The sequence below is a fragment of the Pseudophryne corroboree genome, chromosome 9 (genome assembly GCF_028390025.1).
Source record: "Pseudophryne corroboree isolate aPseCor3 chromosome 9, aPseCor3.hap2, whole genome shotgun sequence".
Classification (NCBI taxonomy): Eukaryota; Metazoa; Chordata; class Amphibia; order Anura; family Myobatrachidae; genus Pseudophryne; species Pseudophryne corroboree.
The window spans coordinates 390,148,362-390,176,175 of NC_086452.1; the positions used below are offsets into that span (position 1 = coordinate 390,148,362).

Here is a 27,814-nt window from a genome sequence, read left to right on the forward strand (position 1 = left end):
TCTGCTCGGATTTACCATAGGGTCTGGTATTCTTACTTTGGTGCGCATCTAACAATTATGACGCTTCCAAGTTTAGTACAGCCAAGTTGTTGGCCTTTCTTCAGCAGGGCCTGGACTTAGGCCTGCATCTGGCCTCCCTCAAGGTTCAAATATCTGCCTTGTCGGTGTGGTTTCAGAGAAAGATTGCGACCTTACCTGATGTGCATACCTTCACTCAGGGTGTGTTGCGTATCCAACCTCCCTATGTCCCGCCTGTGGTTCCTTGAGACTTGTCTGTGGTTTTGGAGGTGTTACAAGAGTCTCCGTTTGAACCTCTTAGTTCAGCTGATCTTAAGTGGCTTTCCCTTAAGGTGGTGTTTCTGCTGGCTATTGCTTCAGCTAGAAGAGTGTCGGATTTGGGTGCCTTGTCTTGTAGTTCCCCATATCTGATATTTCACCATGACCGGGTGGTTCTTAGGACTCGTCCCGGTTATTTGCCTAAGGTGGTTTCTTCATTCCACCTTAACCAGGAGATTGTGGTTCTGGCACTTGTTTCTCCTGATCTGTCTCCCAAAGAGCGGTCCTTGGATGTGGTAAGAGCTCTCCGTATCTATGTGAAGAGAACTGCTTCTATTAGGAAATCTGATTCTCTCTTTGTGCTGTTTGGATTTCACAAACGGGGCTGGCCTGCTCACAAGCAAACTTTGGCCAGATGGATTAGAATGGTGATTGAACATGCTTATGTGAGGGCTGGTCTATCAGCTCATGCTCACATTACAGCCCATTCTACTCGGTCTGTTGGACCTTCTTGGGCGGCCCGCCGTGGTGCGACCCTTGAACAATTGTGCAAGGCGGCTACTTGGTCCTCAGTGAACACGTTCATATGGTTCTATGCCTTCTATACTGCCGCTTCCCAGTATGCTTCCTTTGGACGCCGGGTTCTTGTGCCCGCTACAGTGCGTCCCCTCCCATAAGGAACTGCTTTAGGACATCCCCTATGTCTTTCCTTGTGGAGCCCAGTGTACCCCGCAGCAGAAAATGAGTTTTATGGTAAGAACTTACCTTTGTTAAAACTCTTTCTGCGAGGTACACTGGGCTCCACAAGGTGCCCACCCTGACGCACTTAGCTTCTTTGGGTTGGTATGGCATTAGCCGCTGACACTTCTCCTGTCTTGATAGTGTGGTGTATATGGCTACTAACCGTTGTCGTCTCTTTTCCTGCTACTGCATTGGACTGGTTAACTAAAAACTGAGCTCCTGTGCAGGGAGGCGGGGTTATAGAGGAGGCGGCGCTATGCATTCTGGGAACAGTCAAAGCTTTTGAGCCTGTTGGTGCCTTGGATCAAGATCCTACTCTACACCCCTATGTCTTTCCTTGTGGAGCCCAGTGTACCTCGCAGAAAGAGTTTTAACAAAGGTAAGTTCTTACCATAAAACTCGTTTTTTTTCCAAATTGAATGCTTAGTTTGAAATTTCATCTATACAATTGAAATGGATTGCACTTTGCACAAATTATAGTCATAGTTATTTCTGTATGTCTACTAGTATATGTATTTGGTGGATTGTAACATATATGAAAATTGAAATGAATTATATTTTATTTCTGTATATCTACTAGTATATATATTTAGGGGACTGTAATATATATGAAACACTATGTATCCTTTTAATATGAGTTATAATATTCTGCATATTATATTATGAAATTTTGCTATAAGACCACAACACTACAAAAATTAGCCACAATCTCCTATATATTTGCCTTAATCTGTGACTCTGTGCCCGTAACGCTGGGCGGAGTCACAGAGCTGGGCGGAGTCAACTGCATCTGCTGCAGGGAGCTACTCCATACCCAGCGCCAGCAGCAGTCAGGTGCAAGACCCTACCTTACAGTATAGGAGGTGAGGATGGCCACTAGCTGCCGGCTGCTGTGCCTGTCCTCCCCCCCCCCCCCCCCCCCCCACCCCAAATCACCTGTGACAGCGGGCTGTGTGCTGTGCAGTGCGGGCCTCGAAAAGGGGGTGGAGCTACGGCGTCACGAGGGGGCGGAGCTACATGGAATAGAGGGGCGGAGCTACACGGGACCAGACAGCTGAACAGTGGTGGAATCAGCATTGCAGTGACGGCCAGCCAGACTTGGTAAGTGGAGGGTGAGAGAGAAATGTGTGTGTGTGTGTGTGTGTGTGTGTGTGTGTGTGTGTGTGTGTGTGTGTGTGTGTGTATATGGTGGGGTGTGTGTGTTTGTATATATGTGTGAATTGTGTGTGTGTGAGGTATGTCTGTGTGTGCGCACTTTATGGACGCCACTGCTGGGGGGGCCATTACATGCAAGGACGCTACTAATATAGGGGGGGCATTACGTATAAGGACGCTACTACTATAGGGGGGGCATTACGTATAAGGACGCTACTACTATAGGGGGGCATTACGTATAAGGACGCTACTACTATGGGGGGGGCATTACGTATAAGGACGCTACTACTATAGGGGGGGCATTACGTATAAGGACGCTACTACTATGGGGGGGCATTACGTATAAGGACGCTACTACTATAGGGGGACATTACGTATAAGGAGGCTACTAATACTGGGGGGCATTACATATAAGGACGCTACTACTGGGGGGGGGCATTATGTATAAGGACGGTACTACTACTGGGGGGGCATTATGTATAAGGACGGTACTACTACTGGGGGCACATTATGTATAAGGATGCTACTACTACAGGGGTGGCATTACGTATAAGGACGCTACTATTACTGTTGCGGGGCATTACATATAACTGCTACTACTACTGGGGGGCATTACGTATAAGGACGCTACTACTACGGGTGGGGCATTACGTATAAGGATGCTACTATTACTGTTGTGGGGCATTACATATAACTGCTACTACTACTGGGGGGGCATTATGTATAAGGACACTACTATTATTGGGGGGGCATTATGTATTAGGACGCTACTACTACTAGGGGGGCATTATGTATAAGGATGCTACTACTACTGGGGGGGCATTATGTATAAGGATGCTACTACTACTGGGGGGGCATTATGTATAAGGACGCTACTATTACTGTTGGGGAGCATTACATATAACTGCTACTACTACTGGGGGGGCATTATGTATAAGGAAACTACTACTATTGGGGGGGCATTACGTATATGGACGCTACTACTACGGGTGGGGCATTACGTATAAGGACGCTACTACTACGGGTGGGGCATTACGTATAAGATGAATAAGATTTTGCTACATTGTGGCGTAATTTTAAATGGGGGTACTATTGTGTGGCCATGCCCCTTAGTTGTGAGACCACACCACTTTTCCCAATGCACAACAAAGGAATATGGGAGGGCGCAAAATTCATAGTTTGCAGGGGGGCGCCGAACACCCTAGCACCGGCCCTGGCCACCAGTAGCAAAAGTACACCACGGCCACTGACACTATCTGCAGGGAGGGGAACAGCGCTGATATGGAGGGTACTTGCAGGCAGCGAGTCGCCGCCCGCAGCTCCTCTCCCACCTACACACCATACCTGCCGCCTGACACCCACACCCCAGGGAGAGGGCGCTAGCTCAGGCACCGCTAGATCAGCATCTGCAGCATACAGACAAGGGCTGCCATGCTCAGCGGCAAGCGGTGCGGAGCATGTGCAGCGGGACAGCGCCAGGACGGGACACGCACTAATCAACATTGCTGCTGGGCCGGAGCTCCCTCCGTATGCAGCCTAAGGACGCGCGCCGCACCTCTCCAGGGAAACACCATGCCTGCCCGCCCACAGGGCTCCGGACGCTTACCTATGCTCCGCGATCACAGCAGCTGACGCTGCCATGCAGGATGGAGGAATGACGCCCGTCAGACGGGGCGGACAGTGTGCGGCGGAACGGGGCCAGGAAGGAATGCTGACCACGACCCATTGCTGCTGGGTCTGAGCTCCCTCCCTCTGCAGTCACCATCTCACAGCAGCAGCCTGGAGGTTAGTGGCCACCACGACCCGCACATCCTTACCTCACACATACCTCACACATACCTCACACATACCTCACATATACCTCACATATACCTCACATACCTCACACATGAGAGCAAAGGTACACACACTGTGACATCACACCTGTAGCCCACCCCTATATCTGCTAAGTACTCCCCGTCACTATGCCCTGTCACCCTCATCCTGCTCTCTAACTGCCTGTCTGTGTACTGGCCTTCACCCCTCTCACACCATCACCAACCCTCACTAACTACCACAGAGACTATGTGCACTGATATCTGCCCCTCCACCACCTGCAGCGCCCCTGGACCCCTCCCCATCCCCCGCAAACCCCCGCACCTGCCCCTCCACCACCCGTGGCACCCCCACCCACTGCGCCTTCGGACCCCCTACCCCACCCGCAGTGTCTTCCAAAACCCTCCCCCATCTGCAGCAGCCCCTCCCCCATCCGCCACACCCCGCATCTGGCTCTCCCCCGCCCGCTGCACCTTTGGATCCCCTACCCCACCCACGCAGCAGGCCCTTCCCAATCCGCATCGCCTACACCATTCGCAACAGCACCGCACCCGCCACTCCCCCACCCACGTTACCCCCGCATCCACCCCTCCCCCACCCACCACGCCCCCTGGACACCTCCCCCATCCACTGCACACCCGCACCCACCCCTTCCCCATCTGCAGCGCCTTCGGAACCCCTCCTCCATCCGCAACAGCCCTGCAGCTGCCATCCCCCACCTCCGACACCCCTGCTCCTACCCCACCCACAGCGCCTTCATACCCCCTCCCCCATCCGCGGTCCCCACTCCCCAAACCCCTTCCTGTTGCAAGGGACTACGCCCCCTTCACCATCGGACGCCCTATCATTGTGCAATATTCAAACACTAACAAAACTAGGAATGCAGGTAATACTCCATATATTGAACCCCAGAAAGGCGTGCAGGGGTTAAGGGGGCGCAGCCCCTTCCGACGGTGTGAAGAGCGCCCGTAGTTGAAGATATAAATTATGTTAATGTCTATTTAAATAGACATACTGTATTTCACATTGTAATTCAATGCACTGTTTGATCAACTGTATATATGTTAAATGACCCAGAGTAAGAGACAATGGGGGTCATTCCGAGTTGATCGCTCGCTATGAATTTTCGCAGTGCAGCGATTATGGCAAAACGGGGCTAATCTGTGCATGTGTATGCACCGCAATGCGCAGGCGCATCGTACAAGTACAAAGAGCTTTGTGGTTTTGCACAGGTTCTAGCGACGCTTCCAGTCGCACTCTTGCAAAGCGAAAATACACTCCCCCGTGGGTGGCAACTATGCGTTTGCACGGCTGCTAAAAGTAGATAGTGAGTGATCAACTCGGAATGTGGGGCCAATGTTGTTAAATATGTTGTTGGATTTTTATCCAGAGAGAATAACTGTGACTACACAAATTACAGTCAGGTTCAGTATAAGGAGTCGAACATTCGTAGAGAAGGTTTTCATAACGTTTTTTGTGGGCTTGGTTTGTATAATTATTAAACGGATACCGTATCTGATAGCTCCCATTTAAGAACATGCCTAATTACTAATAATATCCATAGGTTCCATTACTCAGTAATTACTTTGGGTGGACCATTCTTAACAGAAACATTACATTATGTATATGGAATGCTGACGTCCTTATTCTGGAAGGACCTTCTTCTTGGTATGTACTCCTCTTCTATGTTAGAAAAACTCTACCAGATTAAGAAGTTTTAATTTATATATTTGACCACCCATTTTACTTTTATAGTGATACCATATATGAACCCCTGAAGAAGTCATTTTTGACGAAATGCGTTGGGTTAAATTGGCTACGGTTTCTTATTCAGTTCATCATCACACCCTTTGAGCTCACACCTGCGAAGATGAGGGTGATCTTTCCATCTGTTGAACCTGATAAAGAGTATCCTGGCTGCAGCTCGATGTACTGTTTTATAATGTTCACGTGAACATGTGGAAAATTTTAATATGTACGTTTTAATAAAAGTGTTTTGGTATCATGTCTAATTAGGCCTTTTGGACATTTTTTTGGGGTGTATCTCTGGTGCGAGGGTATATTTGCAGGTGACATCATATGTAAAAACTTACACCTTGGAGGACTGTTCAGTGAACATATATGAAAATCAGAAAATACTGAATTCAAGCATGTAATAGGGCTTTACTAAGCGCAATTGTTTTTTTGTTTGTGTGTATATATATATATATACAAGTCTGTAGACCGGCACTCAATCCATGCATGACATCGTGCCCGGTGCCCTCCAATGGGTTAATGCAGACAGAACACAGTAGCAGGTGGCACTCAAGGGGTCTAAACAACCTCAAAGCAGACACTGCGGACACAGTGTACGTTCACTGTGTCCGCAGTGTCTGCTTTGAGGTTGTTTAGACCCCTTGAGTGCCGCCTGCTACTGTGTTCTGTCTGTCTATATATATATATATATATATATATATATATATAAGCTGGACCAGATTATGAACTGAAGCATGAACTCCAACCTTGGAGAGAGATACAGTGATGAAAGATAAAGGGTCCCATATAACAACGAGATATAATTGCTCACTAAAGGGGTTTTTCCTGCGTCAATACTTGACAAACAGCAATGAAGTTAGCTTACCGCTGTTTGCCCCTGTATTACTTATGCCATCTATAGATGGTGAGAGTGATAGGAAACCTTTTACTGCCAATGGGGCTCTTGCAGCAGCACTTCCAGCTCAAGTGAAATCTCACAGACATTGACAGATCCCTGCAGGGTGTAAGAGGAGGATGGCACCAAGGAGGGGGGCATTGGTGGACCTCCTGGAGAGATAAGAAATGTTCAATACCAAACGCATACTCCTTGGTATCACTGAGATATTAAACAAAATATGCCACTGATAATAAGGCTGGTTAATAAATGGGGCCCAAAGTACTATAGCAAGTGCAACCAATCAACTGTAAACTGTCATTTTTCAAATACTGTACGGCCTGTAAAATGGAAGTTACTGTAAGAGCTGATTGGTTGGTACTTTACCATTGGGCTTGTGTCATTTACAGTAAGTGTTCCTTCAGCCAGTCACTGTAGTCTCTCTCTTTCTAGGGTCAAGATGCCGTCCTGTCTTCATGTGGTCCTCTGACTTAGAGGTCTTTGGCCCAAATGTATTAAGCTTTAACAAGAGATAAAGTGGAGACAGATAAAAAGTGATAAATGATCAGCCAACCAGCTCCTAACAGTGATTTTTCAAACACAGCCTGTGACATGACAGTTAGGAAGTTGATTGGTTGGTCATTTATCACTCTTTAGCCATCTCCACTTTATCTCTTGTTAACGCTTAACACATTTGGGCCCCTGTATCTTGCAGGACACAAAATGGCCTCAGGCTGGGGACTTCTATTCACTTGCAAAGCAAAAATGGTACACTAAGCTTCTTTATTAAGGGTAAGCTGTGTGACACCAGTAGCAGACAGGCGCTTGAAAGAGATGTGGGCAGGGACGGACTGGAACCATCTTTCAGCCCTTGCCTTGCCTAGGTGCGCGTGCCCATCTTTCTTGGAAAGAGAGACTTTGGGCGGGAAAAATGAAACCCAGAGAGCCGGAAGGTGCACTGCACGCAACCATCCCTTCTCTCTGTGTGACCAGACCAGCTCACCAGACCATCGGCCCTTTTGGCATATGCCAAAAGTGCCAGATGGGTAGTCCGGCCCTGGATGTGGGCATGGCTTGCAACTTAGGCATGGTGACAAAGGAGTGGCGAATACATAGATATTGTCACATACATTACAAGTCAGATACAAGAGGAGGAAAGATTGTAAGCAGAATGGGCTAAGAATCAGGTGCCTAAGACAATTGAGAATTTGTTTCAGGCATTGGTGGCTGGTATCATTGGGAGAGGAATACACCATATTTTTACCACATCATTTAAGTATATATTTTGTAAGCATTCAAAGATTATGGAGGCTTGGCATGTTGATACTTTGAAGGGCATTTAGGCACAATGGAAAGTGTCACACCAAGCCATGCCTTGGTGTTGTAAAGAGATGGATCTATGGTTGTCTGACATGCTAGGAAAGTGTTCACATTACTTTCAAGCACTGGCAATTGTTTTTTAAGTCAGCAAGTCAACAGCCACTGGACAATATGCCTGCTGAGATTTTACTAAAGATTAGTGTAAGAGAGTTGTGGGGTGCTGTCTGTTATAGACATGACTGCTTGGCCCGCAATGGTATGTCTCCATCTACTAGATGCTTTTGAATTAATAGAACAGCAGTGAGAAAATAGCAAGCAACATTTTTTAAATGAAAGATTCCTGATTCTAGAAAGGATGGAGCTTTGGTTAGGGTGCTAATTTATGAAAAAAGCAGTGCTCCTGTTTAATGCAAGTTTTCATATCCCAGTGGGAAAGTTTTGTATCTTGTCACCCCATACATATGGCACATGTGGACCTATACAGATGCCCTGCTCACCTTGTGAGTTAGTGACCACGATAGTGTTTAGCTAATCCAAGCCTATATAAGAAGAAATATCTGTACCACCTTTTTCAGACACCTCAATGACTGGGTGACTTTCAAACCGGCATGGGGCTATGGTCTGCAGACCTGCCCTAAGCAAGGACTGTGGAATCATTTCTATTAGTGATGAGAAAAAAATTGCATACAGCCAGCTCATCAGAGATGTGATGAGGCAATGTAGTATAAAGGAGGGATGTTGGTGACTTGGATAAGGCTTAATTCAGGTCCAAATATGCCACACTGTTAAACCAGACTACAGACAGCCTGCAAGGAGGGTGCTGGTCTTTATTTTGTACAGAAAAATGAAAGCAGTATTTGGTGTTATGAAGATAAGAGAATTGGGGTCAATGTACTAAGCATTGTAAAGAGATAAGGTGGATGGAGATAATGTACCAACCACCCAACCAACTCTTGTCATTTTTAAAACACAGCCTGTAACATGGCAGTTAGGAGCTGATTGTCTGGTACTTTGTCTCCATCTACTTTGTCTCTCTTCAAGGCTTAGTAGATCCCTTGGTCAGTTAAGGGTCTGTTTACTAAGTCTCAGGTGGAGATAAAGTGGATGGAGATAAAGAACCAGCCAATCACCTACTAACTGTCATTTTTCAAACCCAGCCTGTGACATGGCAGTTAGGAGCTGATTGGCTGGTACCTTATCTCCGGCCACTTTATCTCCATCCAAACCTTAGTAAATACACCCCTGAGTCTGGTGTGCTGGAGGTATAAGATGCTTAGCTAAATGAAAGAGAGTTTGAATTTGTTATCAGAAAGTCAAAGACAGATCAGTTGGGCAAGGGGAGATGTGATTCATTGCTGGATAGTGTCTCTATCTAAAGGCCCCCATACACTTGCGACAAATTGTTGCAATTTCCCGATCCTCAATGCCTGGATTAGGGAATTGGGACTACTCAACAAGTTTAAAAATACCAATTACAAATCCCTGCTTCAAAAAGTCTGGATCGTCAACTTGGAGATTTTTAAAATTAAGAATTTCCCCAATTCTCCAGTGGATCACAATCATCGATGGACGATGATTAACATATCCACAGATCAGTCAGATCTTTGGAGAAACAACAGCTAGATATATGGGGCCCTTTAAGTCAAAAGTTTAGGTAGAGTGTTCTATCGGTCTGCCTTGCTATAAAATAGATGCCTTAGTCCATAGCTACATTTTGATAACCGTACTTGGTATTGTCTTTGGGCCACAAATGTCTCCAATTGAAAGCTATCATGTATTCTATGCTAAATGATTTACCAATGAATTACTAACAGTGCACGTAACTTCTTTTACCATGAATATTCTGTATAGCCACTATGAGAGAAATCCAAGATCCAATGGGTATCATAAACTAGCCATTGTACAGATAATCGGTAATATAAGACGTTTCTCACTGTCAAACCTATAAATAGACATCTCTTACATAGAACTTAAAAGAAGAGTTTTAATTTGTCTGTTTTGATTTGTTTAAGGAAATGCGTCAGATATGATTCAGTCCTTTGTAATAAATGAGTATTTATGTATGAAAATGCACTAAATGAGGCACTGGCTTACAGAAGAAGCATTGGCTTATTACTTTACATTTGAATACCACAAGATTGTTGCTTTTCTTGATATGTCAAGGAAATTTAAAACTGTGGGAACTTAACAAATCTGCATTGGAAGCATAATTGGGTCAACAAAGCCAAAAAAGTTGCTTATTGCTACTTTTGATGCCAGCTGTTATTTTTTTCACTACTATGTTCTACTTCAAACCTCAGTCAACAAAAGGACTATGTAACGGCTGCTAATACTACGTGTCAAATGACAAAACCATGAGATGTGGTGCTGCTGTGGGCAGAGGGAATTTAGTAATGAGAAATAGCTGAGGAAATAAAGTTTGTTCTTGTAGGAACAGGAGAGGTCTTGCGGTAATCTAATTAATGCTTTTTCTTTTTATAAATAGGCTGGGCAGCGTTTTGGAACTTTTTTTTCTTTTCCTATAATCTCCTCCCTCTATTATATAACTGAGTATGATGCATTCTTCTGGGCTGCTAACAAAATAAAAAATCTGCCCGGTATTAAAGGCAGGTTGGCTTGGCAGTAATAATAGCAGGTTGGCTTGGCTTGCTGAATGTGTGACTTATCTCCTTCATCAATCTTTAGAATTTCAAATGTAACCACAACAATTAGATTCAAACTTAACTACTGTACTTGCCAACAATCTACTGTAGGTCATCTTCTTGGAAGCAGAAAAGCAACCAAGATGGCTTTGGACTATTGAATGAGACATAAATATAGAGTACTTTCCTTTGAACCTTGAGCTATTTTCCTTTAAGACCAAGACTAAATTGGTAAAATATTATTAGTAAAAAATTTTACCAATGGGGGACTTAAAACTGCTGTGCACACTAATCGGAGTTTACTGAGTCTCCCCATTTACTAGCTGGCTATACTGTATACTGTATATTAGGAGTTTACAACCATGCTCCTGTACACCTTATCACCAGTCTCTAGGCTTATATGTGTATATAAGGAAGTTGCAAAAGAAAATTGCATTAAGTGCACCCTTGTAGCTTAACGTGGACTTACTGTGTGTGTTAACTCTGAGCAATTAACTCAGAATCTATGCCTTACCGCGTGTTACCCACAGGGCTTACTGCGTAATATAGGGCTTACCCTGGGATCTTACTGAATAGCTCTGGGCACTAAACCAGAAGCTAAAAGCCTGCGGTAAGTGCCATGTCTAACTGATTATTCTGTCAACTGCTTCTTTATTGTCTTAACTGGATGAGGCTATCAACCCAATGTGTGTGGTCTCTAATAATGAGATGTTATCAATAGAACTTCATCAGGACTTCATACTGCTACTATTATAAGAATAAAATAAAAATGAAGGAAAGAACCAACCACTGTACTAGAAGTAGGGAGGCATCCTGTTTGTACTCTATGTTAGTAACAACAACTAATTTAACATAAAGCTATATCTCAAATGACTCTCATATGGATTTATATTATTCATGATTGGAAACATCAGGTTGGAATAAACATAAAAATCTCACTCGTATATCCATATCTACAGGCCAATTGGTATTTATTTATTTTATTTATTTATTTAACAGTTTCTTATATAGCGCAGCAAATTCCGTTGAGCTTTACAATTTGAAATAACAATAACAAACTGGGTGATAACAGTCATAGAGGTAGGATATTTCCTTAAATCCTGAATGCAGAGCTATTACTAGGGGCATGTGTGTGTGAGTGGTGCCATCACCCAGTGTGTAGGATCCTGGGAGTAGTACCAGCACTGTCCCAGGGCCCCTGCATCTGGCTAGCTGGCAGTATTGTTGCTGCAGTGCCACCCTTTGGATGCTCCGAGCATGCACCCTGTAGCCTGTACAGCCACTCAGAGCATCCTCAGGATGCGCCGGGCAGTCATGCATCCCAGTGCTAGCAGCCACACTCCCGGAGCATGACATTATACACTCAAAGACCGGGGCCGGCACAAGGTATACTGCTGTCCTGTTACAGCACTGCCTGAATGGGAAAGGGATCGCACTTTAGGTTCAGGATAAACTAACATGTTACAAATAGGAGAATTTATGTCTCATACAATAAAAACTTTTAGATTTTCAAAGGTCACTAATAAAAATTGATTTATCAATATAAGAGATGTATAAAAAATAATTAAAAGCTGCACTGAGATCATAAAAAAAATAATAAAAATAAATAAAAATAAAAAGTTAAATAAATCTCCATGAAATACAACAACAACAAAAACTGTTAAATATAGTTTAAAATTAATAGAAGTAACTAGAAATTAGTACAACTACATAGTCACAATTGAAAATAACAATGTAAATATTTAGCAAAGTGATATTTTCAGATCTAATAGAAGAATGGAAACATTATATGCAGTCTCCTATCTACAAACTCATTAATCGACCTCAGTATTCTGAATGTTTTCAATCCCTAATCACTTCAATCATGTAGTATTGCTATTATGATGTTGTTCAAAATGCCTAGGTTGTTCCATTATTCATACTGTGTCTGGTATAGTATTATATGAGAGACAAGAAATTATTTGTCCCATCAGACACATTAATACTAAAGCAGTTATTCTTTGGAAAAAAAAAATAGGTGTATTTTAAAAAGAATCAAAATATTTTCTTTTTTTCCTTGGATTGGTTTTTAAAGGTGTTAGTAATGATTTATAATTTTAAAGTATGTCATGAACTACCATAGCAACCACAGTCAGATGCCACATGGTGTAGGCTAGCGGGCAGAGATACTTTGGAACCCACTTTTGAGCTCTATTTGCACTGTGACACCCTCCGACTTTTGCCCCTGTTTATTAATATGACATGCTAAAAGATGTCTGAGCTTGTGTCTGTGTAACAGAATGACTGTGACTGTGTCTGGCAGCCATATCTGTTTTCCCTCCAGAGAGATTTTGAAAGGAGATAATAATTTATAGGAGGATAAGTAAGGAAAATGACTATCAGATGCAAGCTTAAAAGGTACTTAACTTGCAATTTAAAGAAAAAATATATATAAGGGATTGCTGCTTAAATGTGGATTATAAATCAATCAGCAACAAAGCCTTCAAGTACAGTCATTTGGCAATGACATACAATATCTTGGCTTTTCCATAGGTCTAGAAAACAGATTTCTACTATGATAAACAACTTTGGTTTGGCTAAAATTCATATAACTGTTATATTCATTTGTATCTGAACTTGTTATACGTATTATTGAATTCCATATAATTTTAGTATTGCATATTCTGCAAACAATGGGGGTAATTCCAAGTTGATCGCAGCAGGATTTTTTTTAGCAATTGGGCAAAACCATGTGCACTGCAGGGGAGGCAGATATAACATGTGCAGAAAGAGTTAGATTTGGGTGGGTTATTTTATTTCTGTGCAGGGTAAATACTGGCTGCTTTATTTTTACACTGCAAATTAGATTGCAGATTGAACACACCACACCCAAATCTAACTCTCTCTGCACATGTTATACCTGCCTCCCCTGCAGTGCACATGGTTTTGCCCAATTGCTAACAAAAATCCTGCTGCGATCAACTTGGAATTACCCCCAATGTTGCTAATAATTAGGTATTAGAGACACCAGTGTGAAGTTTTTGGGGAAGTGAAACAAAAACATTTCTCTTGGCAGCAGATACAATTCAGAGTTAAGTTATGTTTATGGCCTTTTTAGCAAACTTTAACACAACACTAACTGTTGGAAGGAGAAGTTCTCTTTGTATTGACACATGGATCTTTTAACTTCACGTTTGCCAATTCAAATATTTAATAGACATTACGATTTGCGGTTTTCTCTTTGGTCTTTTTAAGGAAATGGATTGATGGGTACCTAACAGTTCCTACTGGATGAGTAGCCACATGAATGAGTAAATACTACAACACATGGCATTAATGGGCACATTATTGGGCAGTTTTAACAACATCCAAAAACAAAATATGTAGCACTTTTCTTTTAAATGTCATCTAGGTGAATTGCATTGAGCGCATCAGAAGTGTTATTAATATAATTAATTCTCTAATTTTTTTATAACTATATAACTATATACTGTATATTGGTTTATGTGCCAACCACACAAACATTATTTATTTCTGGGGAGTTTTCACTGGAGGGGTTCTGTGGTTTTGCTAATCTTGATAAAGGTCCATAGTGGTACAGAAACTTTGCACATTTTTTTCTTCACACCGGTGGTATGTAAACAATAAACTACTGCAATTCTGATGCAGCTGGAAGTGGTGAGAGGTATGGGTCATTAGGTCAACCATACTTAGGTCGACAGTCATTAGGTCGACCACTATTGGTCGACATGCATTAGGTCGACATGCTGATTGACCTACCCATTTTAAGTCACTTTCTGGGTAATTCCAGTGACCAGTGTATTCTTCCCTAACTTGAACTCCCAATCTGCCAAAACCTATACATACATTTTAATTTTCATGCAATTTGTAATTGCTACTCAAATTCATGTTTTTGTTTGCTATGTTTTAAAATAAATCATTATTTTTACTTAGCAGAAATAAGGTAGGAGAGGTGCCAAATAATGCAATATTTTGCTAAATTCAGTCATCGGAAGTTGTAGAAATAGAGCAGATGTATTGCTACTCTGTAGCATCTGGTATCTTGAATGTAAAGTACTGCTGGTCATTCTAAATATTTATTTTTTATTTTTTAATGATTTATAGCAGTACTTACTTGAGGTATTTAACCCATACTTGCTTACTTTTGAAAAAGCATTTTAGGAAGATTGTGAGGCACAGATGTAGGAAGCAAATAGCTATAGGCGCTATGCATGTACAGTATATACTGTACATTTATGTTATAGTAAGAATAAACTGTATACTAAAAACTCCTAGATTTGTAAAGTTGCTGGCAAAAGATGGCTTTAGCACACAGAGAAATGCATTAAGGATTGATGATAAAAAAGAACGATATTACCACTGGAAGCCACTGTGTGAACACAGTTTATTGGATTTTGATGCCTACTGAACACTGATGAAAGGAAGTTCCAGACATATAATCTGGGGTGTAGCTTCACAGTTAATTTTATCATTGTTGTACAGTAAACTACTATTTCACAACACAATAATCTCAAAAGTAAGAACAATTATGGCTTTCTCCTAAGTTTGGAAATCCTGAGAATTTTATTTCCTTTATTTAATTGTATTTTTATACAAATCTCCCTGTGTTAATGTGGTCTCATATACATGAGTTACATGTACAGTATATATTTAAATATTTTGTGGGTAATTTTATATATTAATGAATGCAATGGTTCTTATATGTATAATGGTTTCTATAAAGGAATGCTTACTTTATTTTTTAATTTTGGGTGTTTAGAGCGCTGCCTTTCTTCCCCTCTTGGGGGTAAATTTATGATGGCTTGTGTCTCAGCAGGTTTAATACCAATATTATGGAATAATATGGGAAATCATGGGATGTGTAGGAGATGTTCCCTCATTTGGTAAGTATCACCTGTTGTGTAGGAGCCACTGAGATCCACCTGATCTCTTGGTAAAACAATAGGAACAGACTGATTTTAATGAAGGTTATTGTGAATAGCAGAGCTGTAACTAGGGGTGGGTGAGTGGGCCTAGCGTGCAGTACTATTGCTTCCCTGTGGCACCAGCATTTGGTCTGTATGGCACCTGGAACGCCACCCTGCAGCCTATAGAGCACCCTGGAGCATCCTTATGAAGCTACTGAAACCATTGCAAAGCTGCCTGGGGTGACCTTGAAATACTTTGGTAGCTCAGCTACTTTCTGGTCTTGGCTGCCCAGGTCCATCATCATTACATCACATGTTTAGTGGCAGGCATATACAGAATATAGAAAGGGACGTCTATTTGTATAGGCTCAATGGGCTCTTGCCCAAGGGCCCCAGGAGTAAAAGGGCCTTAGTGTGATAGCTGAGGGCTCCCTCTTTCCAGGGGTACCAGATTTTCAAAAATCGGCCCTGGGGACCTGGAGATATCCGACTTCAATGCAGTGGTCCCCATCCAAGCCTGTTAATTGTACTTTCCAGCCAAATATCTTGGGTTCTGTCTAACTTAGAGTTTTTCTGAGGGTATAATCCAAATGCCGAGACTCTCCCCTTTGAGTAGACACTGGCAGATTGTCTCTATTATGCCCAGAACCAGAGATATTAGCCTTCAAGCAGCTGGTCCCTGCTCCAGCTCTTCACGCCTAATATGCAGTTTTATATTTTTGTTGGTGGATTGCTCTGGCTCCTGAAGTCTGGTCCCCAAGTCCCCAGTACCTCCTGAAAGGTGTCCCCAGTATCCCCTGAAAGGTGTCCCCAGTATTTCCTGAAAGGTGGGACTCTCTAGTTTTTTTGTTTTTTTTATCCCATTAAAGCTAGGAAATCTATTTCCAGGAACTGGAGATATCTGCAGTAAAGCAAGCTGCCCTGAGCCCCGGAAAATAATGAATATTAAGCCCACTCCACTATCCACCCCTCCCCTGTGTATTAAACACCCCCTACCACCCTGGAAGTCATGTACCATGGCCCCTTCATTCAGCACAATGTCCCCTTCTACAGTTTAGTGTTCTCCTTCCTGTCCCATTTGTGCAGCAAAGGAGTAATTAGCAGAAATTATTTCTCCAGGTCCTGCATGCTGAGCGAAATATAGAACCCCCTACCCCCGCGGGACATCAAAGCTGCCGCTGATAGCACCCCCCATCCCTACCGCTGATGGGTGGGTAGGGACCCCAGTGCATTGCTGTGCCCAGGGGCCTACACTGCTGTTAAGACGGCTCTGAATATAGCCCTGCTGCAGCCCTAATGAATAGTAATTAGAGCCAGTCATTGTACCAGCCTGTGCCATCCCTGCCCACATAACATGGTGACATGTCATCATGCCAATGGGGTGGGGCTGACAGAAGAAGGAAGTAGGGTGCATGCCCTGAGTATACTTTAGATACCTCGGATAGCTCTGCAGCAGAACTACTGACTGCACAGCCAAATGCAGTTGCCATGAGGAAGCAATGGTGCCACCTTTAGAGCACTGTACCTTGGATCACAACTTCACTCGCACACTCCTTGTTAAGGCCATGATAGTAATAATGGGGTACATTTACTAAGCAGTGATAAGAGCGGAGAAGTGAGCCAGTGGAAATATTTGCCCATCAACCAATCAGCAGCTCTGTATCATTTTATAGTATACAAATTATAGATGTTACTTCAGTGCTGATTGGTTGCCATGGGCACTTCTGCACTGGCTCACTTCTCCACTCTTATCATTGCTTAGTAAATGTACCCCAATGAGTCCCTTCACAAATTAATCCCCTCCTTGCTTTTAATCTGAACTGCTGCTTCCAGCTGATTGCAACTTCCTGTGTCAGAGAGAGGAGAAGGGCAAGAGAAATAAAAAACTACCATTTATGAACTTTCTGCATAAACCACTCCTTTGTCAGACTTAAGGTGGGTGCACACTAACAGATATATCTGCAGATCAATTGATCTGCAGATAAATCTATGGACGGATCGAGCAGTGTGTTCAGCATACACACTGCTCGATCCGTCGGGGACTGACGTCATGAACTGGGCGTGTACACACGTCCGCCCAGTTCAGCTGTCAATCACCGCCGGCCGCCGTAGCATGTGTACGGGCGGTCGGCCGACCGCCCCGTACACACACAGCGACGCGCCAATATATCGGTAGATATATTGGCCGTCGGCTGTGCTGCGCGGCCGACGCGATACATCTGTGAACGACGGAGTTCACAGACGTATCGGCCGTACACACTGGCCGACGGTCCTGCGATATATCGGCCGTTCAGGAGAATGGCCGATATATCGACCAGTGTGTACGGGCCTTTACTGACAATGCACCTGGCCACATTTCAGAAATACAATTGACACATTTCAGAAATACAATTGTCAATTGTATTACTGAAATGTGGCCAGGTGCACAACACTGAAATGTGACCAGGTGCACAACACTTTTATACAGTCATTTACAGTCTACGATATATATCCAAGGCCAAAAAAACGGTGGGCTTTTACTAGAGATGAGCGGGTTCGGTTTCTTTGAATCCGAACCCGCACGAACTTCACTTTTTTTTTCACGGGTCCGAGCGACTCGGATCTTCCCGCCTTGCTCGGTTAACCCGAGCGCGCCCGAACGTCATCATGACGCTGTCGGATTCTCGCGAGACTCGGATTCTATATAAGGAGCCGCGCGTCGCCGCCATTTTCACACGTGCATTGAGATTTATAGGGAGAGGACGTGGCTGGCGTCCTCTCCATTAGAATAGATTAGAAGAGAGAGAGAGAGAGAGAGATTGTGCAGACAGAGTTTACCACAGTGACCAGTGCAGTTGTTGTTAAGTTAACTTTTATTTAATATATCCGTTCTCTGCTATATCCGTTCTCTGCCTGAAAAAAACGATACACAGCAGTCACACAGTGTGACTCAGTCTGTGTGCACTCAGCTCAGCCCAGTGTGCTGCACATCAATGTATAAAAGCTTATAATAATTGTGGGGGAGACTGGGGAGCACTGCAGGTTGTTATAGCAGGAGCCAGGAGTACATAATATTATATTAATTTAAAATTAAACAGTGCACACTTTTGCTGCAGGAGTGCCACTGCCAGTGTGACTAGTGGTGACCAGTGCCTGACCACCAGTATAGTAGTATATTGTTGTATACTATCTCTTTATCAACCAGTCTATATTAGCAGCAGACACAGTACAGTGCGGTAGTTCACGGCTGTGGCTACCTCTGTGTCGGCAGTCGGCACTCGGCAGGCAGTCCGTCCATCCATAATTGTATAATTATATACCACCTAACCGTGGTATTTTTTTTTCTTTCTTTATACCGTCGTCATAGTCATACTAGTTGTTACGAGTATACTACTATCTCTTTATCAACCAGTGTACAGTGCGGTAGTTCACGGCTGTGGCTACCTCTGTGTCGGCAGTCGGCAGGCAGTCCGTCCATCCATAATTGTATTATTATAATATATACCACCTAACCGTGGTTTTTTTTTCATTCTTTATACCGTCATAGTGTCATACTAGTTGTTACGAGTATACTACTATCTCTTTATCAACCAGTGTACAGTGCGGTAGTTCACGGCTGTGGCTACCTCTGTGTCGGCAGTCGGCAGGCAGTCCGTCCATCCATAATTGTATTATAATATATACCACCTAACCGTGGTTTTTTTTTCATTCTTTATACCGTCATAGTGTCATACTAGTTGTTACGAGTATACTACTATCTCTTTATCAACCAGTGTACAGTGCGGTAGTTCACGGCTGTGGCTACCTCTGTGTCGGCAGTCGGCAGGCAGTCCGTCCATCCATAATTGTATTATAATATATACCACCTAACCGTGGTTTTTTTTTCATTCTTTATACCGTCATAGTCAGTCATACTAGTTGTTACGAGTATACTACTATCTCTTTATCAACCAGTGTACAGTGCGGTAGTTCACGGCTGTGGCTACCTCTGTGTCGGCACTCGGCAGGCAGTCCGTCCATCCATAATTGTATTATAATATATACCACCCAACCGTGGTTTTTTTTTCATTCTTTATACCGTCATAGTTAGAGATGAGCGGGTTCGGTTTCTCTGAAACCGAACCCGCACGAACTTCATGTTTTTTTCACGGGTCCGAGCAGACTCGGATCCTCCCGCCTTGCTCGGTTAACCCGAGCGCGCCCGAACGTCATCATGACGCTGTCGGATTCTCGCGAGACTCGGATTCTATATAAGGAGCCGCGCGTCGCCGCCATTTTCACACGTGCATTGAGATTGATAGGGAGAGGACGTGGCTGGCGTCCTCTCCATTAGAAATTAGATTAGAAGAGAGAGAGAGATTGTGCAGAGTCAGACAGAGTTTACCACAGTGACCAGTGCAGTTGTTGTTAGTTAACTTTTATTTATTTTAATATATATCCGTTCTCTGCTATATCCGTTCTCTGCCTGAAAAAAAACGATACACAGCAGCAGCCAGTCACACAGTGTGACTCAGTCTGTGTGCACTCAGCTCAGCTCAGCCCAGTGTGCTGCACATCAATGTATAAAAGGCAAAGCTTATAATAATTGTGGGGGAGACTGGGGAGCACTGCAGGTTGTTATAGCAGGAGCCCCCAGGAGTACATAATATTATATTAATTTAAAATTAAACAGTGCACACTTTTGCTGCAGGAGTGCCACTGCCAGTGTGACTAGTGGTGACCAGTGCCTGACCACCAGTATAGTAGTATATTCATTGTTGTATGTATTGTATACTATCTCTTTATCAACCAGTCTATATTAGCAGCAGACACAGTACAGTGCGGTAGTTCACGGCTGTGGCTACCTCTGTGTCGGCAGTCGGAACTCGGCAGGCAGTCCGTCCATCCATAATTGTATTACAATATATACCACCTAACCGTGGTATTTTTTTTTCTTTCTTTATACCGTCATAGTGTCATACTAGTTGTTACGAGTATACTACTATCTCTTTATCAACCAGTGTACAGTGCGGTAGTTCACGGCTGTGGCTACCTCTGTGTCGGCAGTCGGCAGGCAGTCCGTCCATCCATAATTGTATTATTATTATAATATATACCACCTAACCGTGGTTTTTTTTCCATTCTTTATACCGTCGTCATAGTGTCATACTAGTTGTTACGAGTATACTACTATCTCTTTATCAACCAGTGTACAGTGCGGTAGTTCACGGCTGTGGCTACCTCTGTGTCGGCAGTCGGCAGGCAGTCCGTCCATCCATAATTGTATTATTATTATAATATATACCACCTAACCGTGGTTTTTTTTCCATTCTTTATACCGTCGTCATAGTGTCATACTAGTTGTTACGAGTATACTACTATCTCTTTATCAACCAGTGTACAGTGCGGTAGTTCACGGCTGTGGCTACCTCTGTGTCGGCAGTCGGCAGGCAGTCCGTCCATCCATAATTGTATTATTATTATAATATATACCACCTAACCGTGGTTTTTTTTCCATTCTTTATACCGTCGTCATAGTGTCATACTAGTTGTTACGAGTATACTACTATCTCTTTATCAACCAGTGTACAGTGCGGTAGTTCACGGCTGTGGCTACCTCTGTGTCGGCAGTCGGCAGGCAGTCCGTCCATCCATAATTGTATTATTATTATAATATATACCACCTAACCGTGGTTTTTTTTCCATTCTTTATACCGTCGTCATAGTGTCATACTAGTTGTTACGAGTATACTACTATCTCTTTATCAACCAGTGTACAGTGCGGTAGTTCACGGCTGTGGCTACCTCTGTGTCGGCAGTCGGCAGGCAGTCCGTCCATCCATAATTGTATTATTATTATAATATATACCACCTAACCGTGGTTTTTTTATACCACCTAACCGTGGCAGTCCGTCCATAATTGTATACTAGTAAACTATCCAATCCATCCATCTCCATTGTTTACCTGAGGTGCCTTTTAGTTCTGCCTATAAAATATGGAGAACAAAAAAGTTGAGGTTCCAAAATTAGGGAAAGATCAAGATCCACTTCCACCTCGTGCTGAAGCTGCTGCCACTAGTCATGGCCGAGACGATGAAATGCCAGCAACGTCGTCTGCCAAGGCCGATGCCCAATGTCATAGTACAGAGCATGTCAAATCCAAAACACCAAATATCAGAAAAAAAGGACTCCAAAACCTAAAATAAAATTGTCGGAGGAGAAGCGTAAACTTGCCAATATGCCATTTACCACACGGAGTGGCAAGGAACGGCTGAGGCCCTGGCCTATGTTCATGGCTAGTGGTTCAGCTTCACATGAGGATGGAAGCACTCAGCCTCTCGCTAGAAAACTGAAAAGACTCAAGCTGGCAAAAGCACCGCAAAGAACTGTGCGTTCTTTGAAATCCCAAATCCACAAGGAGAGTCCAATTGTGTCGTTTGCGATGCCTGACCTTCCCAACACTGGACGTGAAGAGCATGCGCCTTCCACTATTTGCATGCCCCCTGCAAGTGCTGGAAGGAGCACCCGCAGTCCAGTTCCTGATAGTCAGATTGAAGATGTCAGTGTTGAAGTACACCAGGATGAGGAGGATATGGGTGTTGCTGGCGCTGGGGAGGAAATTGACCAGGAGGATTCTGATGGTGAGGTGGTTTGTTTAAGTCAGGCACCCGGGGAGACACCTGTTGTCCGTGGGAGGAATATGGCCGTTGACATGCCAGGTGAAAATACCAAAAAAATCAGCTCTTCGGTGTGGAGGTATTTCACCAGAAATGCGGACAACAGGTGTCAAGCCGTGTGTTCCCTTTGTCAAGCTGTAATAAGTAGGGGTAAGGACGTTAACCACCTCGGAACATCCTCCCTTATACGTCACCTGCAGCGCATTCATAATAAGTCAGTGACAAGTTCAAAAACTTTGGGTGACAGCGGAAGCAGTCCACTGACCAGTAAATCCCTTCCTCTTGTAACCAAGCTCACGCAAACCACCCCACCAACTCCCTCAGTGTCAATTTCCTCCTTCCCCAGGAATGCCAATAGTCCTGCAGGCCATGTCACTGGCAAGTCTGACGAGTCCTTTCCTGCCTGGGATTCCTCCGATGCATCCTTGCGTGTAACGCCTACTGCTGCTGGCGCTGCTGTTGTTGCCGCTGGGAGTCGATGGTCATCCCAGAGGGGAAGTCGTAAGCCCACTTGTACTACTTCCAGTAAGCAATTGACTGTTCAACAGTCCTTTGCGAGGAAGATGAAATATCACAGCAGTCATCCTACTGCAAAGCGGATAACTGAGTCCTTGACAACTATGTTGGTGTTAGACGTGCGTCCGGTATCCGCCGTTAGTTCACAGGGAACTAGACAATTTATTGAGGCAGTGTGCCCCCGTTACCAAATACCATCTAGGTTCCACTTCTCTAGGCAGGCGATACCGAGAATGTACACGGACGTCAGAAAAAGACTCACCAGTGTCCTAAAAAATGCAGTTGTACCCAATGTCCACTTAACCACGGACATGTGGACAAGTGGAGCAGGGCAGGGTCAGGACTATATGACACTGACAGCCCACTGGGTAGATGTATGGACTCCCGCCGCAAGAACAGCAGCGGCGGCACCAGTAGCAGCATCTCGCAAACGCCAACTCTTTCCTAGGCAGGCTACGCTTTGTATCACCGCTTTCCAGAATACGCACACAGCTGAAAACCTCTTACGGCAACTGAGGAAGATCATCGCGGAATGGCTTACCCCAATTGGACTCTCCTGTGGATTTGTGGCATCGGACAACGCCAGCAATATTGTGTGTGCATTAAATATGGGCAAATTCCAGCACGTCCCATGTTTTGCACATACCTTGAATTTGGTGGTGCAGAATTTTTTAAAAAACGACAGGGGCGTGCAAGAGATGCTGTCGGTGGCCAGAAAAATTGCGGGACACTTTCGGCGTACAGGCACCACGTACAGAAGACTGGAGCACCACCAAAAACTACTGAACCTGCCCTGCCATCATCTGAAGCAAGAAGTGGTAACGAGGTGGAATTCAACCCTCTATATGCTTCAGAGGTTGGAGGAGCAGCAAAAGGCCATTCAAGCCTATACAATTGAGCACGATATAGGAGATGGAATGCACCTGTCTCAAGTGCAGTGGAGAATGATTTCAACGTTGTGCAAGGTTCTGATGCCCTTTGAACTTGCCACACGTGAAGTCAGTTCAGACACTGCCAGCCTGAGTCAGGTCATTCCCCTCATCAGGCTTTTGCAGAAGAAGCTGGAGGCATTGAAGAAGGAGCTAACACGGAGCGATTCCGCTAGGCATGTGGGACTTGTGGATGCAGCCCTTAATTCGCTTAACAAGGATTCACGGGTGGTCAATCTGTTGAAATCAGAGCACTACATTTTGGCCACCGTGCTCGATCCTAGATTTAAAGCCTACCTTGGATCTCTCTTTCCGGCAGACACAGGTCTGCTGGGGTTGAAAGACCTGCTGGTGACAAAATTGTCAAGTCAAGCGGAACGCGACCTGTCAACATCTCCTCCTTCACATTCTCCCGCAACTGGGGGTGCGAGGAAAAGGCTCAGAATTCCGAGCCCACCCGCTGGCGGTGATGCAGGGCAGTCTGGAGCGACTGCTGATGCTGACATCTGGTCCGGACTGAAGGACCTGACAACGATTACGGACATGTCGTCTACTGTCACTGCATATGATTCTCTCAACATTGATAGAATGGTGGAGGATTATATGAGTGACCGCATCCAAGTAGGCACGTCACACAGTCCGTACTTATACTGGCAGGAAAAAGAGGCAATTTGGAGGCCCTTGCACAAACTGGCTTTATTCTACCTAAGTTGCCCTCCCACAAGTGTGTACTCCGAAAGAGTGTTTAGTGCCGCCGCTCACCTTGTCAGCAATCGGCGTACGAGGTTACATCCAGAAAATGTGGAGAAGATGATGTTCATTAAAATGAATTATAATCAATTCCTCCGCGGAGACATTGACCAGCAGCAATTGCCTCCACAAAGTACACAGGGAGCTGAGATGGTGGATTCCAGTGGGGACGAATTGATAATCTGTGAGGAGGGGGATTTACACGGTGATATATCGGAGGGTGAAGATGAGGTGGACATCTTGCCTCTGTAGAGCCAGTTTGTGCAAGGAGAGATTAATTGCTTCTTTTTTGGGGGGGGTCCAAACCAACCCGTCATATCAGTCACAGTCGTGTGGCAGACCCTGTCACTGAAATGATGGGTTGGTTAAAGTGTGCATGTCCTGTTTTGTTTATACAACATAAGGGTGGGTGGGAGGGCCCAAGGATAATTCCATCTTGCACCTCTTTTTTCTTTTCTTTTTCTTTGCATCATGTGCTGATTGGGGAGGGTTTTTTGGAAGGGACATCCTGCGTGACACTGCAGTGCCACTCCTAGATGGGCCCGGTGTTTGTGTCGGCCACTAGGGTCGCTAATCTTACTCACACAGCTACCTCATTGCGCCTCTTTTTTTCTTTGCGTCATGTGCTGTTTGGGGAGGGTTTTTTGGAAGGGACATCCTGCGTGACACTGCAGTGCCACTCCTAGATGTGCCCGGTGTTTGTGTCGGCCACTAGGGTCGCTAATCTTACTCACACAGTCAGCTACCTCATTGCGCCTCTTTTTTTCTTTGCGTCATGTGCTGTTTGGGGAGGGTTTTTTGGAAGGGCCATCCTGCGTGACACTGCAGTGCCACTCCTAGATGGGCCCGGTGTTTGTGTCGGCCACTAGGGTCGCTAATCTTACTCACACAGCTACCTCATTGCGCCTCTTTTTTTCTTTGCGTCATGTGCTGTTTGGGGAGGGTTTTTTGGAAGGGCCATCCTGCGTGACACTGCAGTGCCACTCCTAGATGGGCCCGGTGTTTGTGTCGGCCACTAGGGTCGCTAATCTTACTCACACAGCTACCTCATTGCGCCTCTTTTTTTCTTTGCGTCATGTGCTGTTTGGGGAGGGTTTTTTGGAAGGGACATCCTGCGTGACACTGCAGTGCCACTCCTAGATGGGCCCGGTGTTTGTGTCGGCCACTAGGGTCGCTTATCTTACTCACACAGCGACCTCGGTGCAAATTTTAGGACTAAAAATAATATTGTGAGGTGTGATGTGTTCAGAATAGGCTGAAAATGAGTGTAAATTATGTTTTTTGAGGTTAATAATACTTTGGGATCAAAATTACCCCCAAATTCTATGATTTAAGCTGTTTTTTAGGGTTTTTTGAAAAAAACACCCGAATCCAAAACACACCCGAATCCGACAAAAATAATTCGGTGAGGTTTTGCCAAAACGCGTTCGAACCCAAAACACGGCCGCGGAACCGAACCCAAAACCAAAACACAAAACCCGAAAAATTTCAGGCGCTCATCTCTAGTCATAGTGTCATACTAGTTGTTACGAGTATACTACTATCTCTTTATCAACCAGTGTACAGTGCGGTAGTTCACGGCTGTGGCTACCTCTGTGTCGGCAGTCGGCAGGCAGTCCGTCCATCCATAATTGTATTATAATATATACCACCTAACCGTGGTTTTTTTTTCATTCTTTATACCGTCATAGTGTCATACTAGTTGTTACGAGTATACTACTATCTCTTTATCAACCAGTGTACAGTGCGGTAGTTCACGGCTGTGGCTACCTCTGTGTCGGCAGTCGGCAGGCAGTCCGTCCATCCATAATTGTATTATAATATATACCACCTAACCGTGGTTTTTTTTTCATTCTTTATACCGTCATAGTCAGTCATACTAGTTGTTACGAGTATACTACTATCTCTTTATCAACCAGTGTACAGTGCGGTAATTCACGGCTGTGGCTACCTCTGTGTCGGAACTCGGCAGGCAGTCCGTCCATCCATAATTGTATTACAATATATACCACCTAACCGTGTTTTTTTTTTCATTCTTTATACCGTCATAGTCAGTCATACTAGTTGTTACGAGTATACTACTATCTCTTTATCAACCAGTGTACAGTGCGGTAGTTCACGGCTGTGGCTACCTCTGTGTCGGAACTCGGCAGGCAGTCCGTCCATCCATAATTGTATTACAATATATACCACCTAACCGTGGTTTTTTTTTCATTCTTTATACCGTCATAGTCAGTCATACTAGTTGTTACGAGTATACTACTATCTCTTTATCAACCAGTGTACAGTGCGGTAGTTCACGGCTGTGGCTACCTCTGTGTCGGAACTCGGCAGGCAGTCCGTCCATCCATAATTGTATTATTATAATATATACCACCTAACCGTGGTTTTTTTTTCATTCTTTATACCGTCATAGTGTCATACTAGTTGTTACGAGTATACTACTATCTCTTTATCAACCAGTGTACAGTGCGGTAGTTCACGGCTGTGGCTACCTCTGTGTCGGCACTCGGCAGGCAGTCCGTCCATCCATAATTGTATTACAATATATACCACCTAACCGTGGTTTTTTTATACCACCTAACCGTGGCAGTCCGTCCATAATTGTATACTAGCATCCAATCCATCCATCTCCATTGTTTACCTGAGGTGCCTTTTAGTTCTGCCTATAAAATATGGAGAACAAAAAAGTTGAGGTTCCAAAATTAGGGAAAGATCAAGATCCACTTCCACCTCGTGCTGAAGCTGCTGCCACTAGTCATGGCCGAGACGATGAAATGCCAGCAACGTCGTCTGCCAAGGCCGATGCCCAATGTCATAGTACAGAGCATGTCAAATCCAAAACACCAAATATCAGAAAAAAAAGGACTCCAAAACCTAAAATAAAATTGTCGGAGGAGAAGCGTAAACTTGCCAATATGCCATTTACCACACGGAGTGGCAAGGAACGGCTGAGGCCCTGGCCTATGTTCATGGCTAGTGGTTCAGCTTCACATGAGGATGGAAGCACTCAGCCTCTCGCTAGAAAACTGAAAAGACTCAAGCTGGCAAAAGCACCGCAAAGAACTGTGCGTTCTTTGAAATCCCAAATCCACAAGGAGAGTCCAATTGTGTCGGCTGCGATGCCTGACCTTCCCAACACTGGACGTGAAGAGCATGCGCCTTCCACTATTTGCATGCCCCCTGCAAGTGCTGGAAGGAGCACCCGCAGTCCAGTTCCTGATAGTCAGATTGAAGATGTCAGTGTTGAAGTACACCAGGATGAGGAGGATATGGGTGTTGCTGGCGCTGGGGAGGAAATTGACCAGAAGGATTCTGATGGTGAGGTGGTTTGTTTAAGTCAGGCACCCGGGGAGACACCTGTTGTCCGTGGGAGGAATATGGCCGTTGACATGCCAGGTGAAAATACCAAAAAAATCAGCTCTTCGGTGTGGAGGTATTTCACCAGAAATGCGGACAACAGGTGTCAAGCCGTGTGTTCCCTTTGTCAAGCTGTAAT

General features: G+C 44.4%; 1 long non-coding RNA gene across 1 annotated transcript in view; it reads left to right on the plus strand.

The window, feature by feature from the left end:
- The window catches only part of LOC134957068 (uncharacterized), a 145,410-nt gene extending 139,475 nt beyond the window's left edge, over window positions 1-5,935 (plus strand). Inside the window, exons 3-4 of the long non-coding RNA XR_010186431.1 lie at window positions 5,552-5,655; window positions 5,743-5,935. This is a non-coding gene — a long non-coding RNA (uncharacterized LOC134957068). The remainder of the gene's footprint in view (window positions 1-5,551; window positions 5,656-5,742) is intronic.
- Window positions 5,936-27,814: the final 21,879 nt, after the last annotated feature.